The sequence below is a fragment of the Triturus cristatus genome, chromosome 5_1 (genome assembly GCF_964204655.1).
Source record: "Triturus cristatus chromosome 5_1, aTriCri1.1, whole genome shotgun sequence".
NCBI lineage: Eukaryota > Metazoa > Chordata > Amphibia > Caudata > Salamandridae > Triturus > Triturus cristatus.
Genome location: NC_140587.1, coordinates 38,592,603 through 38,605,083, shown reverse-complemented (window position 1 = coordinate 38,605,083; position 12,481 = coordinate 38,592,603). Strand labels below are relative to the sequence as shown.

Below are 12,481 nucleotides of genomic sequence, written 5' to 3'. Positions count from 1 at the left end.
GGTATTCTTCTCCCTGCTAACAGGTGTCGTGTTTCACGGCTGTTTGCTGCATGGTTCTCCACTCCAGCCCCACTTGGCATGAGGACTGATGGAAGCTTTTAAATCTGCCTTAGTGCAGCACATGTGAGAAGCTCACATAGATAAGGGGGGGGCCAGGATGATTGGTGCCAAAAAACACGTGTTACCATGACAGTCCTGACCTATCCTCGGCTACGGGTATGATGCCTGAGCTGCATGCAGGATTAGATAAACTGGGAAGTGACAGAGTCACAGACTTCACACTCAGAGCACCAATGACACTGTTACACATTCACTCCTGTAATATTATGCCTGTACAGCTCCACGTAGTGACGTGTGCGCGTACAGCCAATCTGATGCCACCATTTCTGCCAGAGACCTTTTTTGCGGCCAAGAAGATAAAAATAGTGGACATCATGCTCCTCACCTAATTTCATGATTATTTTGCAAATCTCAAAATGACTGAGGAACCAGGAGCTATAGAAGAGCACCTAGGCTATAGGAGCTCAGAGGAGCACCTAGGCTATAGGACCTCAGAGGAGCACCTAGGCTATAGGAGCTCAGAGGAGCACCTAGGTTATAGGAGCGCTCAGGCTGCAGGGAGCTCGGCGGAGCGCTCAGGCTGCAGGGAGCTCGGCGGAGCGCTCAGGCTGCAGGGAGCTCGGCGGAGCGCTCAGGCTGCAGGGAGCTCGGCGGAGCGCTCAGGCTGCAGGGAGCTCGGCGGAGCGCTTAGGCTGCAGGGAGCTCGGCGGAGCACTGAGGCTGCAGGGAGCTCGGCGGAGCACTGAGGCTGCAGGGAGCTCGGCGGAGCACTGAGGCTGCAGGGAGCTCGGCGGAGCACTGAGGCTGCAGGGAGCTCGGCGGAGCACTGAGGCTGCAGGGAGCTCAGCAGAGTACTGAGGCTGCAGGGCACTCAAGGGAGCCCTGAGGCTGCAGGGAGATCAGAGAAGTAATAAGGCTGCCGGTACCTCAGAGGAGCACTGAGGCTGCAGGGAGCCCAGAGGAGCCCAGACGGGCACTGAGGCTGAAGGGGGCTCGGATGAGCCTCAAGGTTGCAGGGAGCTCAGAAGCACACAAAGGCTTCAGGGAGCTCAATGGAGCACCAAAGATGCAGAGAGTTGAGAGGAGCCCCATGGCTGTACAGAGCTCAGAGGAGCCCCAAGGCGATAGTGAGCTCAGACTCTATATAGTTTGTTTGTACCTTACAGAAAGATTCTTGTCCTCTACAATCTAATTCATATAAACACTTTGATTGGGTCCAATCTTATATTCTTTCTCAATCTTGTCTGAATGTTGACTCAATTCTTTAATCAATGAAACCTACAAAGATTAAGGGAACCTATGTAAACTCTTTCTACATGGGTTTAATAGTCAATAGAGTCTTAGTTCATACCTGTTTCACGAATGCGGCAGCTGTCCTCCTTTCCTCTCACGTGTTTAATAAAGAACCTACACAATATAAAGAAGGAATTTGTTACCCTCTCTCTTATAGTAAAGCATTGTATTTGTTTAAAAAGATTTTGTATTTATTTATTTCACCTCCCTCTAGTAAATAACTGACCTATTTAAGGCCCTGGGTCTCCATTCCTACCTCACGCTTCGCGGGACGTGTGGTTCGTCCACCTTCTGTTTTGTTTTGCAATCTCTGCTGCCATTTTCTCTGACGTTAAATGCGTTTCTTTGTCGGGGAAAGATTATGGACACGTCACTAGTTTCCTCTCATAGATAGTAAATCAGTAACAAGTGAGAATCCAACAATGCTTAGATTTAGCGTTTAAAACACTATGTCTGTGTTGAGGAGGAACGTATAGTAATCCACATATATAACCTCAAAGTTTGTTAAACCTGTTTATAACTCCACCTTAACTTATGTCTATTTTCAATGTGTTTCTTCTAATAGAATTATAATAAAACCACGTGTCAACTCTCTATATTCATTGTGACAAAGATATACCTTTGTTTCATGCATAAACACCTTCAAATCCTTTCCTACGTGGGTGTATAGCATGCTGGGCCCTTTGTACAATTTAAAATCACCTTGAAAAAAAAAGATGGTGTCCAGGCAAGATGGCCGGGTGGACGTGAACCATTCCGGCTCTACCGCCACAAAGCTGTTTCAGGCAGCAATTGATGACACATGTAGTGACCAGCGGCCAGATCCCGAACTGGATGACTTCTAGAACAGGCCGGGATCGAAGAAAATGTCCACAACAACAATACGGCAGAGTGGGCTGACGGCAGAGCGCAGCCCCGAGACTCCGGAAGGCTGCAAGATGGCGGCCCTCACGTTTGAGAGCACCCGAGCTTAGATGAGGAATCGACCACTGGGCGGGCTGATTTGCTGGAGGCCAGACATCATCCAGCAACCTCCTCCCCAGAGCGCCTGGTACCTGCCCCAGGGGCCGTGAGGCTCAGGACCAAGGGACGGACCCAGAGACGGACCCAGAAAGCCGCTGAGTGGCATGGGCTCGGCCCAGCCCAGGGAACCGGCCCAGGAAAGGCCCCTCGATCGCCGCATCGGACAAGCAGTAGTGAGTAAAGGCCCGCAGTTACTCATAGGGGGCCAAGGGGCGCCTGGGAATGCGATAAGAGAAGGTGACAAGGCCCCGATATTATGCACATGCAAGTCGCCGGTCGCGCCTGACCCTAAGATGGCGGCTGCAGAGACGAGCGCGGCGGGAGAGAGAGCCCTGAAGGGTGAAGCAGCTGAAAGTAAAGACAGCAATGGGGCGAGACAACACAGAGAAGTAAAGTTGCAGGGCATACACTTTCAAGAAGGAGGGACCAGCACCAGGGAGCTGCACGCCTTACCCTAAGATGGAGGCCAGGGGCAATTGAAACCAGACTACACATGCAGCAGAGTTCTTAGGCCACCTCGACATGACAGAAGGAGATTCCTGAATATTGGGGGGCCAGGGGGCTCCACTGCCTACAATCACGATGCAGGGGGCCGCACCTATGTCACCTAAAAAGTCCACAAGTAAAGTCACAAATTTCTTCACCCCGGCAAAGAAGAGGTCTGCACAAGACCAGAGGGACAACGCTTCCATCATGGCACTTACTAAAGACGACCTCATGGCTTTCCTGAGGGAATTCAAATTCAAGCTGCGCGCGGAACTGAAACTGGACATACAAGCCTCAATGGAACAACTTAAAGCCAGCCACACTGAGCCTATGTCATCCCTTCAACAAGACGTTGACTCCATTGGCACAAAAGTACTGGAGGTGGAGGCCCGAGCACAGGATCTTGATAGGAGAACCACGGACACGCACACGAGAGTTCAGTACTTGCAGTGCCAGCTACAACAGGCCCTGTTGAAAAACGAGGATTTAGAAAACAGGTCACAGAGTGACAATCTGGAGGCGTTTGTCGAGGATCTTTTCGTGGAACTAGTGAGCCCACGTCTAGCCCACGTCTAATAAAAATCAAAATAGAGAGTGCATTGTGTGGGCGCACCCGCAGCGGGAGAAAGAAGACGGACCGGAGGTGTTCTGGTCAAGCTACACTCCTATAAAGTTAAGGAAGCAATACTGGAAGCAGCCAGGAAGAAAGACACGATCGCCTTTCAAGGATTTAGCTGTGTGCTGTCTCAGGACCTTGCGCAGTACACCCTGCAAAGAAGGCAACTCTTCTGGCCTTTGACCACAAAATTGAGAGCCGACCACATCAGATACCGATGGACATATCAGTTTGGACTAGCCTTCGAACTGAATAATAAGGCGCACCATGTCACAGATCTGGAGAGGGGCCTGGAATGCCAGAGGCTCCCTCCAGCTGAAGATTCAGAGCCTCAACCAACCTAAAAGACGGAGGGACCTTGCACACGTTGGCTTCCCAGTGGCAAACAATCCCAAGGGGGAGACAGACCAAGACGTAAAATTAATTTGACATTCGATAAAGACACCACGGTGACCTCGGAATAACTCAGATTTCCTAAGAGAAACTGAAATGGACAAAACAAACAGGTCGAGAGAACTGCGTAACTGAGATACAGGGAGGGCCGCACCTCCTAAGGATCTCAGAGTGGATAAAGACAACACATGGACACACTACATGTGAAACAGAGCAGAGACAGCCGAGGCGGCGGGCCTAGACCATGGCGCCCATCACCGTGCCCGGCATCACGAAGGACTGTATCGCTGGGTGCCCATCGGGCCCTCTGGCAAAGGTTTTGTTGGGTTTTGCAGTTCCACAGTTTGAGGGGGGTTGTTATGGGAGAAGGTGGTGGCCATACAAAGGTGTTACTCAGTCTACATCACAATGCCTCAACGGGGAGCACCTGGACAAAGGAACAACGGGGGGAGGCTGTAGGGAGCAATGAGGAGGGAATAGCTGCATGCATTAGGCTTAGCTGGGGATGGGAGGAAAATGGGATGACTCACCATGACGTTTAGTATAGCCTCCTGGAATCTTAAGGGGCTGAACTCCCCGCTCAAGCGCCAAAAAGTCTGGGAATACTTAATAGATCACCAACACGATATAGTGGCACTCCAAGAAACTCACTTAAAACGGGCAGACGTACATAGACTAAGACATGAAAGCGAACAAATTTGGGACCTTTTACGGTAATCTCTACCAAGCGGGGGCCACGGACCCGATGGCCCAAATCAATTATCCTGAGACAATGTCTCTCTGGATTGGAGAGATTAATTGGACGCCCCCATCACCGAGAAGGAGGTGAGACAAGCTATATCGGCGCTGAAACCCAATAAATCTCCAGGACCGGATGGCCTGACGGCAAACTTTTATAGAACATTTGAGCTGGAGTTCATTCCCCAGATGACCACTCCGTTTAATGCAATTGCGACAGGGTCAAAAGTGACAGATTCCATGGCTGAAGCCGGGATAACAGTGATCCCAAAGGCAGGGAAAACCCCTCAACTTTGTGCCTCCTACAGGCTAATCGCCTTGTTGAACTTAGACGCTAAGTTATACTTGGCGATATTGGCTGCCAGACTGGTAGACCTGATGCCTGACCTTATACATCCGGACCAATCGAGCTTCATAAAGGGGAGACAGACCCATGATAATATTCGCAGAACGCTCCATCTGATAGAGAAATTCTGCAAACACAAAGTACCCACAATAGTGATAGGGCTTGACGCGGAAAAAGCTTTTGACAGGGAAGACTGGCCCTTCATGTTCCATACATTGGAAAGATTTAGATTTGGGCCCCCATTTATTAATATGATCAGAACCAACTACGCACACCCGTACTCATGAGTGCAGGTGAATGGAGTGTGCTCCCGACCATTCGATCTACAAAGAGGGACGAAGCAGGGGTGCCCGTTGACCTGACTGTTATTTGTCTTAAGCATAGAGCTCTCTGCAGTGAGAATCTTTCCACCTTGGAAATCCAGGGGATAAAATTTGGCAGCAAGGAACATAAACTGTCCCTGTTCACAGATGACGTCCTGTTGGCCCTCACCTCCCCCCACTCTTCACTATCCGCTCTCTAGGAAGAGCTGAGGAAATTTGAAGATGTAGCAGGGTTTAAGTAAAATTTGAATAAATCATCCATCTTAAATATTACCCTGCCGGAAAGAGAGGCGGCGCTGCTGAGGGGGGAGACCCCATTTTACTGGGCCAAGCACATCCTCACACTCTTGGGGATCCAGATCACGCCTCACCTGGGAGGGCTCTTCAAAGCAAACTATCCTCCCCTCCTACTTCAGATACAACACGATCTTAAATGCTGGAAACCTCTATATAGCTCTTGGCGAGGATGGATCCACGCTATAAAGATGACAGTGCTGCCAAAATTTGTATATTTATTCCAGGACCTACCGATCGACCTAGAGCGAGGGTGTCTCCCTAGGCTATGCTCACTTATTACGTGATATATATATGGAAAAATGGCAGGTTACGCCTTCCGTTTCACACTCTCAGAAGGCCGAGACACGAGGGAGGAGTGGCCCTCCCAGATTTTGATCTCTATTTCAAAGCTGCGCAAGTACGGATGATAGCGTAGTGGTCCAAGAGGGAATCAGACAAACACTGGCTGCACATGGTCAGGACTATCATGGGGAGGACAAGCTGGGATGCGATTGGAAACAGAAAAAGAATAGGCCACCGAACGATTACCTAAGCACACCCAAGTGGACTACGCTCAGACTACGACGTTTCCCTCCCCATACACTCCAATTCATTTTAACCCGGAGTTGCCGCCCGCACTGGTGGAAGGGTCATTTGATGCATGGAGAGAGGGAGGGAGGGAGGATGTATAATGCTATCGGACCTCTCACAACTATGACATACTTCCATTGAACATTGTCAGAGGTACTGTAAACTAACACCCAATGAACACTACCACTACCTCCAACTTAAGCACTGAGCCCTCCACCCACCAATAAGGGAAGCAGCTACACGAGACCCCACACCAGTAGAGTCCTTCGTAAGGAAGGTGAGCGCAATGAAAGGGGTGATATAATTCCTGTATAGCATACTAGTATCCAAGCTTCACGCTCCACGCCCGCGTTATATCGCCAGCTGGGAGGGCAGAGTATGGAGAGACGTCCTAGAAAAGGAATGGAAACACCTATGGTCAGACATAGCGAAGAATAACCACTCGCTTAACCTCAGAGAAGCGCACTGCAAAACACTTTGATTGGTTCCTATACCCATCTAAGCTTAAACAGATATTCCCAGAGACCTCAGATTTATGCTGGCGAGGGTGCAGCTTACTGGGAGAGTTCCGCCTCATATGGTGAAACCGTTCTGGGAGGAGATTTTGGCACAAATGAAACACATGCTTGGCTCTCCCATCCAGACTTCTGTAGAAGCTGTTCTCCTGGACCTTAGAGATCCATTGCTCGAACGACAAACAAAGGCAGATATAGCTATTAAGTGGGTGTGTTTGGGGACAGCAAAGACGGCGATCGCTGTGGCTGGCGGAAAAAAGAAGCACCAGCACTGGTGCAATGGCACACTCGACTGTGGAAAATACTTACCATGGAAAAGATGGCAGATATTTTTAGAGAAGAGTACAAAAATGTTGAATACAAATGGGGCCCACTAGTGACTTATCGCACAAGTGGCTTGCCGTTAGCAGTATGTCCACCCACGTTGAGAGCAATGCACCTCTTCCAGTTCTAGTAGAAGGGAAGGGGAAGGCCCGCCTCTGGCTCCATATAAGTAGCTTCGACGGTCACAGTATCAATGTACTAGGCCGGTGACAGGAACCTATGAATCACCTCCCGAGACATACGATACTCTCATAGGCTGAAGTGGACACAATAGCAGCACCACCTGGGGGGTTGCTAGGGGGGAGGGTGTTGAGGGAGGGAGGGGTAGTTGAGACATGGTTTTAATAAGTAGTAAATGTAAAACAAGATTGCAGTGAATAGAGAGCATGGAGTGGTCACTTTGTTTTATAAGATAGAGTAACCCACAGAAGAAGCATCTGGGTTTCCTTTAGACATCTGGTGGCAATGTGGGAACAAATGTTTGTAACTTTGACTATGTCTGAAGCTTTATTTCAATAAAAATAAGTTTGATTTAAAAAAACATTAACCTGTATATTTACTTAGTATTGAGGCCCATCTAATCATCTAGCGGATTTCTCCCGTTCTTCTCTCAAGTTGAATCAGTTTCTTATTGTGTTTCATCTTGAGATGCACCATCGCGCCCTCAGTTTACGTTTCTCATCTAAACTACCCCTGTTCTGCTTATCGTAATCTTCTCTAAAATAAACCACTTAAAATCCAAGTGTCGGGATGAGGCCAAGATTGCGGCTGGATAAGACATGCTTTAGGGTCTTTCCGACTTCGCCACGAAATAGCACCTTCATAGTTTGCTCATTCGGGCCGCAAGCGATGTGGGAGTGAGTCAACCCGGCCTTAAAACATCGCCAGAGCATTTGGGGACAGAGAGAGAAGATCCCCGGAGACCCGGCTGGGAGCTTCATGGGAGACGCTCAACGGCGGCCTGCCTGAGCCGGCGTACTTGCGGCAGCCTGCAACACAGCAGGCCTGGTCCCGGCGGCAGAAAGGAGAAATCCCCGGCCTCCCATGTGCCAAGACACGCTCACCGTGGCTGAAGAGGTGAGACTAAAGGGTGCTGAGGTGTCCGGGGGCAGTGGGAGCAAAGGCTGGGATCACGCAGCCCAGGCTGTGTGCGGAGCCCCAGTGGGAGGGCCCTGGTCTGCCTGAATGAAGGACCCCGGTGCGTGAGGTGCTGCGGAGACCGCTGGCACAGAGACGCGGACTTGCTCTGCCAACTGAACACCCCTCCTTGAAGAGACCGATCGGCGAGCAGTGGGAGCAGAGCCGGGAGGAAAGATCAGCGAGATCCTGTAAGATGGGCCTCTACGGCCATAAGATCGAGCGGGCCCGTCAGCCATGTGAGGCATTGCAAAATCGGTGGATCCGGCTTCCAACACATGAGACTCCTGCCTGGGTCACGTGGAGCCTGTCGAATGAGTCGATACCCCGGGAGTGTCTGGGCCGCACAGTGAGGATCCATGTGGGTCCTTCTGTGAGGGCGTGCTGGGAATAGCATCACTCCAGTGCACAGCTGTTGAAACACGACCCCCTGCTGTGTGGACATAAAGAAAGGTTCAGCGGCATCGGAGAGCAGCCCTGTAAAGGCCAGGCCTGGCAAGATACCCGAGTGCCCACAGCAAGCCAATCTTCCTTTGGCCTGCACGCTTCTAGAGGAGAGGATAACAGCAGGTCCTGCCTACATCACAGTTGGTTGGCAGCGGTGATTCAAGTCAGACGAGGCATACTTTGAGTTCGGGCGACGCCCCTGGAGAGATCGCACCCCACCCGTGCCCAGTGGCCCCTGAAGAGACTTTGCACAGCCACAGGGTGGCATAATTTGGGTGCGCCTCAAGCCCTACGGGCCTTCACAATCGGAATGGAGTGGCATTAGGGTGCTCAAGATGTCTACTGCCCAAGTGAATAAAGACCGTTGGGTGAAAGAGATGCTGCTGAAACAGCCTACTCAGGGAACTGCCCCTCCATAGATGGAGAGGGACAGCAGAATGGTGAAGAAGGTGCGGACGCCCCAGCCATGAAGGTCTTCATGACCTCGCTGTTCACATCTCTGCGTGAAGATCTTCAAGAACTGAAGGGACAGCTCGCTGCCAACCTAAAAGAACTGAGGCGCAACATTGATGAGGTAGGCAACCGAGAAGAAACCACGGAGGAACATGAGACTGGCAGGGATGAAGAAATAGAGATGATGCAGCAAGAAATTATACGTTTGAAGGAACAGCACATTGAGCTGCAAGCCCAAGCCGAGGACTTGAAAACGCGGTCCCACCTGAGTAATGTTAGAATTCGAGGGATGCCATAGAACGCAGAGGGCGAGGACGTCAGGGCATACGTGCAGGCCCTCTTCCGACACGTGCTGGGCGAAGATCATACCACTGATATCCAGATAGATCGAGCGCACTGGGTGGGCTTGCTGTGGGCTAGTAGGACACCCCCCGCAGATATCAGGGTGTGTGTGCATGGCTTCCAGGTAAAAGAGCAGATCATAGATGGGCGAGACACACACACCTGGTTCAGGTCCAAGGGCATTTGTGAACCCTCTTTCAGGATCTTTCTGCTACCACTCTCCAAAAAAAGAACATTCCGACCAATCACGGCGTATCTCAAAGAAAAAGGAATCGCATTTTCCTGGGGTCACCCCTTCCAGATAATCTTCTCCCTTGCCGTCAAAACTCGGCAGCTTTGCTCGCTACAAGAAGCCCGGGAGGTCAGGGGGATTGCAACACCTATGTCTCCAGAATCGCATCGCAAGTCACCTGACCGCCAGAGAAACACACAGCCTCGATGGCAATAGGTTGGGAAACAGTCTTCCTCCAACAAACCTGATACAGAAACGATAGTAAAAGAAAGAGAAGCAGTAATTAATTCTCTGGCTAACGTGCCGGTCCAGTCATCCCCCAGCTGACCTGTAATATACTAAATTAAGAGCTGTCTGACAGGGTGGGGCCGGGAGACGCTGCCGCCAATGCCTTTGCCCCTGCAAGACATCCAACATCTACAAACTGTAAGTTTTGGGCTCTGGAATAGCCGCACGGCCCTCTGGCTATTGACCCTTCGGATACTCCTTTCCAGAAGAACTGTTGCCTCAATCGTTCATAATTATGTTCCCTTTGGGAAATTTTGGGGAATTATTTTGTAGTTTTTTAGGTCTCGCCTAGCTATTGAGTTTACGCAATCGCTATGCGAGACTCTAGTAAGAGGGGCATTTCAAAGTGCTCCCACAAGTGGATTGCATGGCGAGCACGCACACAAGCACGTGCATCGTGCCGCCATGCAATCCGTTTGGGGAAGCGATTCAGCCCACTGGCGCGTGCACATGTAGCCACAGCCTCGGCCTCATACTTCAAAGGGTCCGCTCCCCCGCCTGGAATGCGCTCCCCCGCCACAGCATGCCGAGAGATTGTTTCCTCATGGCGGCTCTCACAACTGTCCCTCCCCCACCACAAGGCTAGTCTCCATGCGCTGGTCAGCGAGACTTCTGCAGTAGAGTATGGGAGAGAAGCCCCACTCACTCTCCACCCATATTTTTCATTGTCTTGTGACTTTGTTCTTCGTAAATGCTGCTGGATTTTAACTCAGTTATCAGTTTGTTAGTCCCTCCGTAGTACAGCCTCAGCTTCATTTGTAGTCTCCCATGGGTACTGGCCGTTTTACTTCTGTTACACGGTTCATGTTATTTAATCTGTAAGCACTGCTTTCTTTAATAAGTTCTTCCTACTGCAGGCACCACATGCTTTCAGCGCACGATGCGTGCTTCAGTAACCAAGCAGCCCCTCGCTTGCTTTATCTTTATGCGCACGATGCGTGCTTCAGTTACCAAGCAGCCCCTCGCTTGCTTTATCTTTATCCCACCCCTGCCCTTCTGAGATGCCATTTATTTATTTTTGTAATTTAAAGTGCTAGATCCGGATCCAGATTTGCTAATAAGGCTTGAACACTGGTCCCCAGCGCCCGAGTCGGCAGCTCTGACCGCTGAACCACAACCTCGCCCTCCGAGAGCAGCGTATAGTTCTATTTCCATGCTTGTTCTTCAAGCAACACAAATGTGTAAAAGGCTCAACGCTGTGCTGGAAGACTGCAGGAACAGAACCATTGTTTTTGTGTACACACTTACCCAGGTTCTGAGGGTTACTGGGTTACCCCATTATCTTTAATGGGGAAGACTGCAGGAAGGCCAGCCATTTGATTCGGAGTATATACACTTTATTAAAAGCACAAGGAGTTTATGATCTTCCAAAAGGCACACTTATCATTGGCCTTACCCTAATGTCTATCGCCATTGCTATTGATATGGTAATCAGAAGATCTTTTATTTCTGCACCAGTCACTTGTATTTAAGCCATCTTTGGAAGTCGGTAGACGCTTTGGTGCTCAGGATAAACAGGCAGGTCTCGTATTTGTCTTGCATGCTCTTTTACTGTCAGTTCTGATCTCTCGTGGTGTCGCAGCTGTCACCAGCCGTCAGTGACATCCGCTCCTCCTCATCTCCATCTTTGGGATGGCTGATTGCTTGCGCTCCCTTTTTTAGTTTTATTTGACCTGAAGCCAGTTGCATATTTTTCAGTTGCCCAAAGAATGGCCCGCTGGAGTGAAGAATATTTAATGGCGACTACCGCTTCCACGTTGTGCAATCCTTTTCCAACGTTAAGTTCATAAATTTGCCTTTTTTCTGATATATTCCTTCTCCTGTTGCCAGACAAATAAATACCCATTATTGGGCAATTTAGAGGTATCCCCGCCTTCAGGCTTAATAGGCCACCTGACGTCATATTGTTTCCGAGTGGAAATACTGTTCCGATGTGAGGTGCTAAATGTTTATTTATAGTTTCTTTTTCTGTCTTGAGCGATGATGCTTTGTCACAGAATGTGTTTTCAATCGACAAAATGTTTACTATAAAAATGATTTTTTTTTTAAAGCGTGCACTCCTAGCTAATCGACACCCCTGTTTGAATTGGTTGCCTACGCCTTCTCACCGAACCAAATCTTGAATGTCCAGCCGTCTGATTTTCCCAGAGGCTGTACATGCTAACGTGAGTCGTTACCGTGCAGCGTTTCGTAGATAGCCTTTTCTATGCTCTTTATTCCCATCAATATAACCTCCAGCTTTCTTAAACCACATATAAAAACCTTTTCTGAATCGCCTTACAGGGAGGAGCCTGGCTCCTCAGAGGTATCTTACCAGAAAAGAGTTTTAAATATTGTTTTACAAAAATATGGTTGCCAGAATTTCGGCTACCAACATTTTATGAAGGAAAATATACATAGTTAAGTATACTTTCATAATACTTAACTCCACAAATACGTACGTTCTGGAAGGTACATGTGGGCTTACCTATATTAAATCTATATTGCCCTATGTCTACTTACCAGTATTTCGGCAGTCTGATACGCTGGCTATGATATTTTTGCATTAATATCATCCCAATCCATCTTTATGTTGCACACCACCCACCTCCGTTTACT

General features: G+C 49.5%; 1 protein-coding gene across 2 annotated transcripts in view; it reads right to left on the bottom strand.

The window, feature by feature from the left end:
• The window catches only part of LOC146830094 (uncharacterized), a 73,333-nt gene that overhangs the window by 6,046 nt on the left and 54,806 nt on the right, over positions 1-12,481 (bottom strand). The window contains exon 2 of one of the 2 annotated variants that reach the window (XM_085604323.1): positions 1,412-1,467. The exons of the other annotated variant lie outside the window; for it this stretch is intronic. The gene's annotated coding sequence lies outside the window, so the exon portion shown is untranslated. The remainder of the gene's footprint in view (positions 1-1,411; positions 1,468-12,481) is intronic. 2 annotated transcript variants of the gene reach the window in all.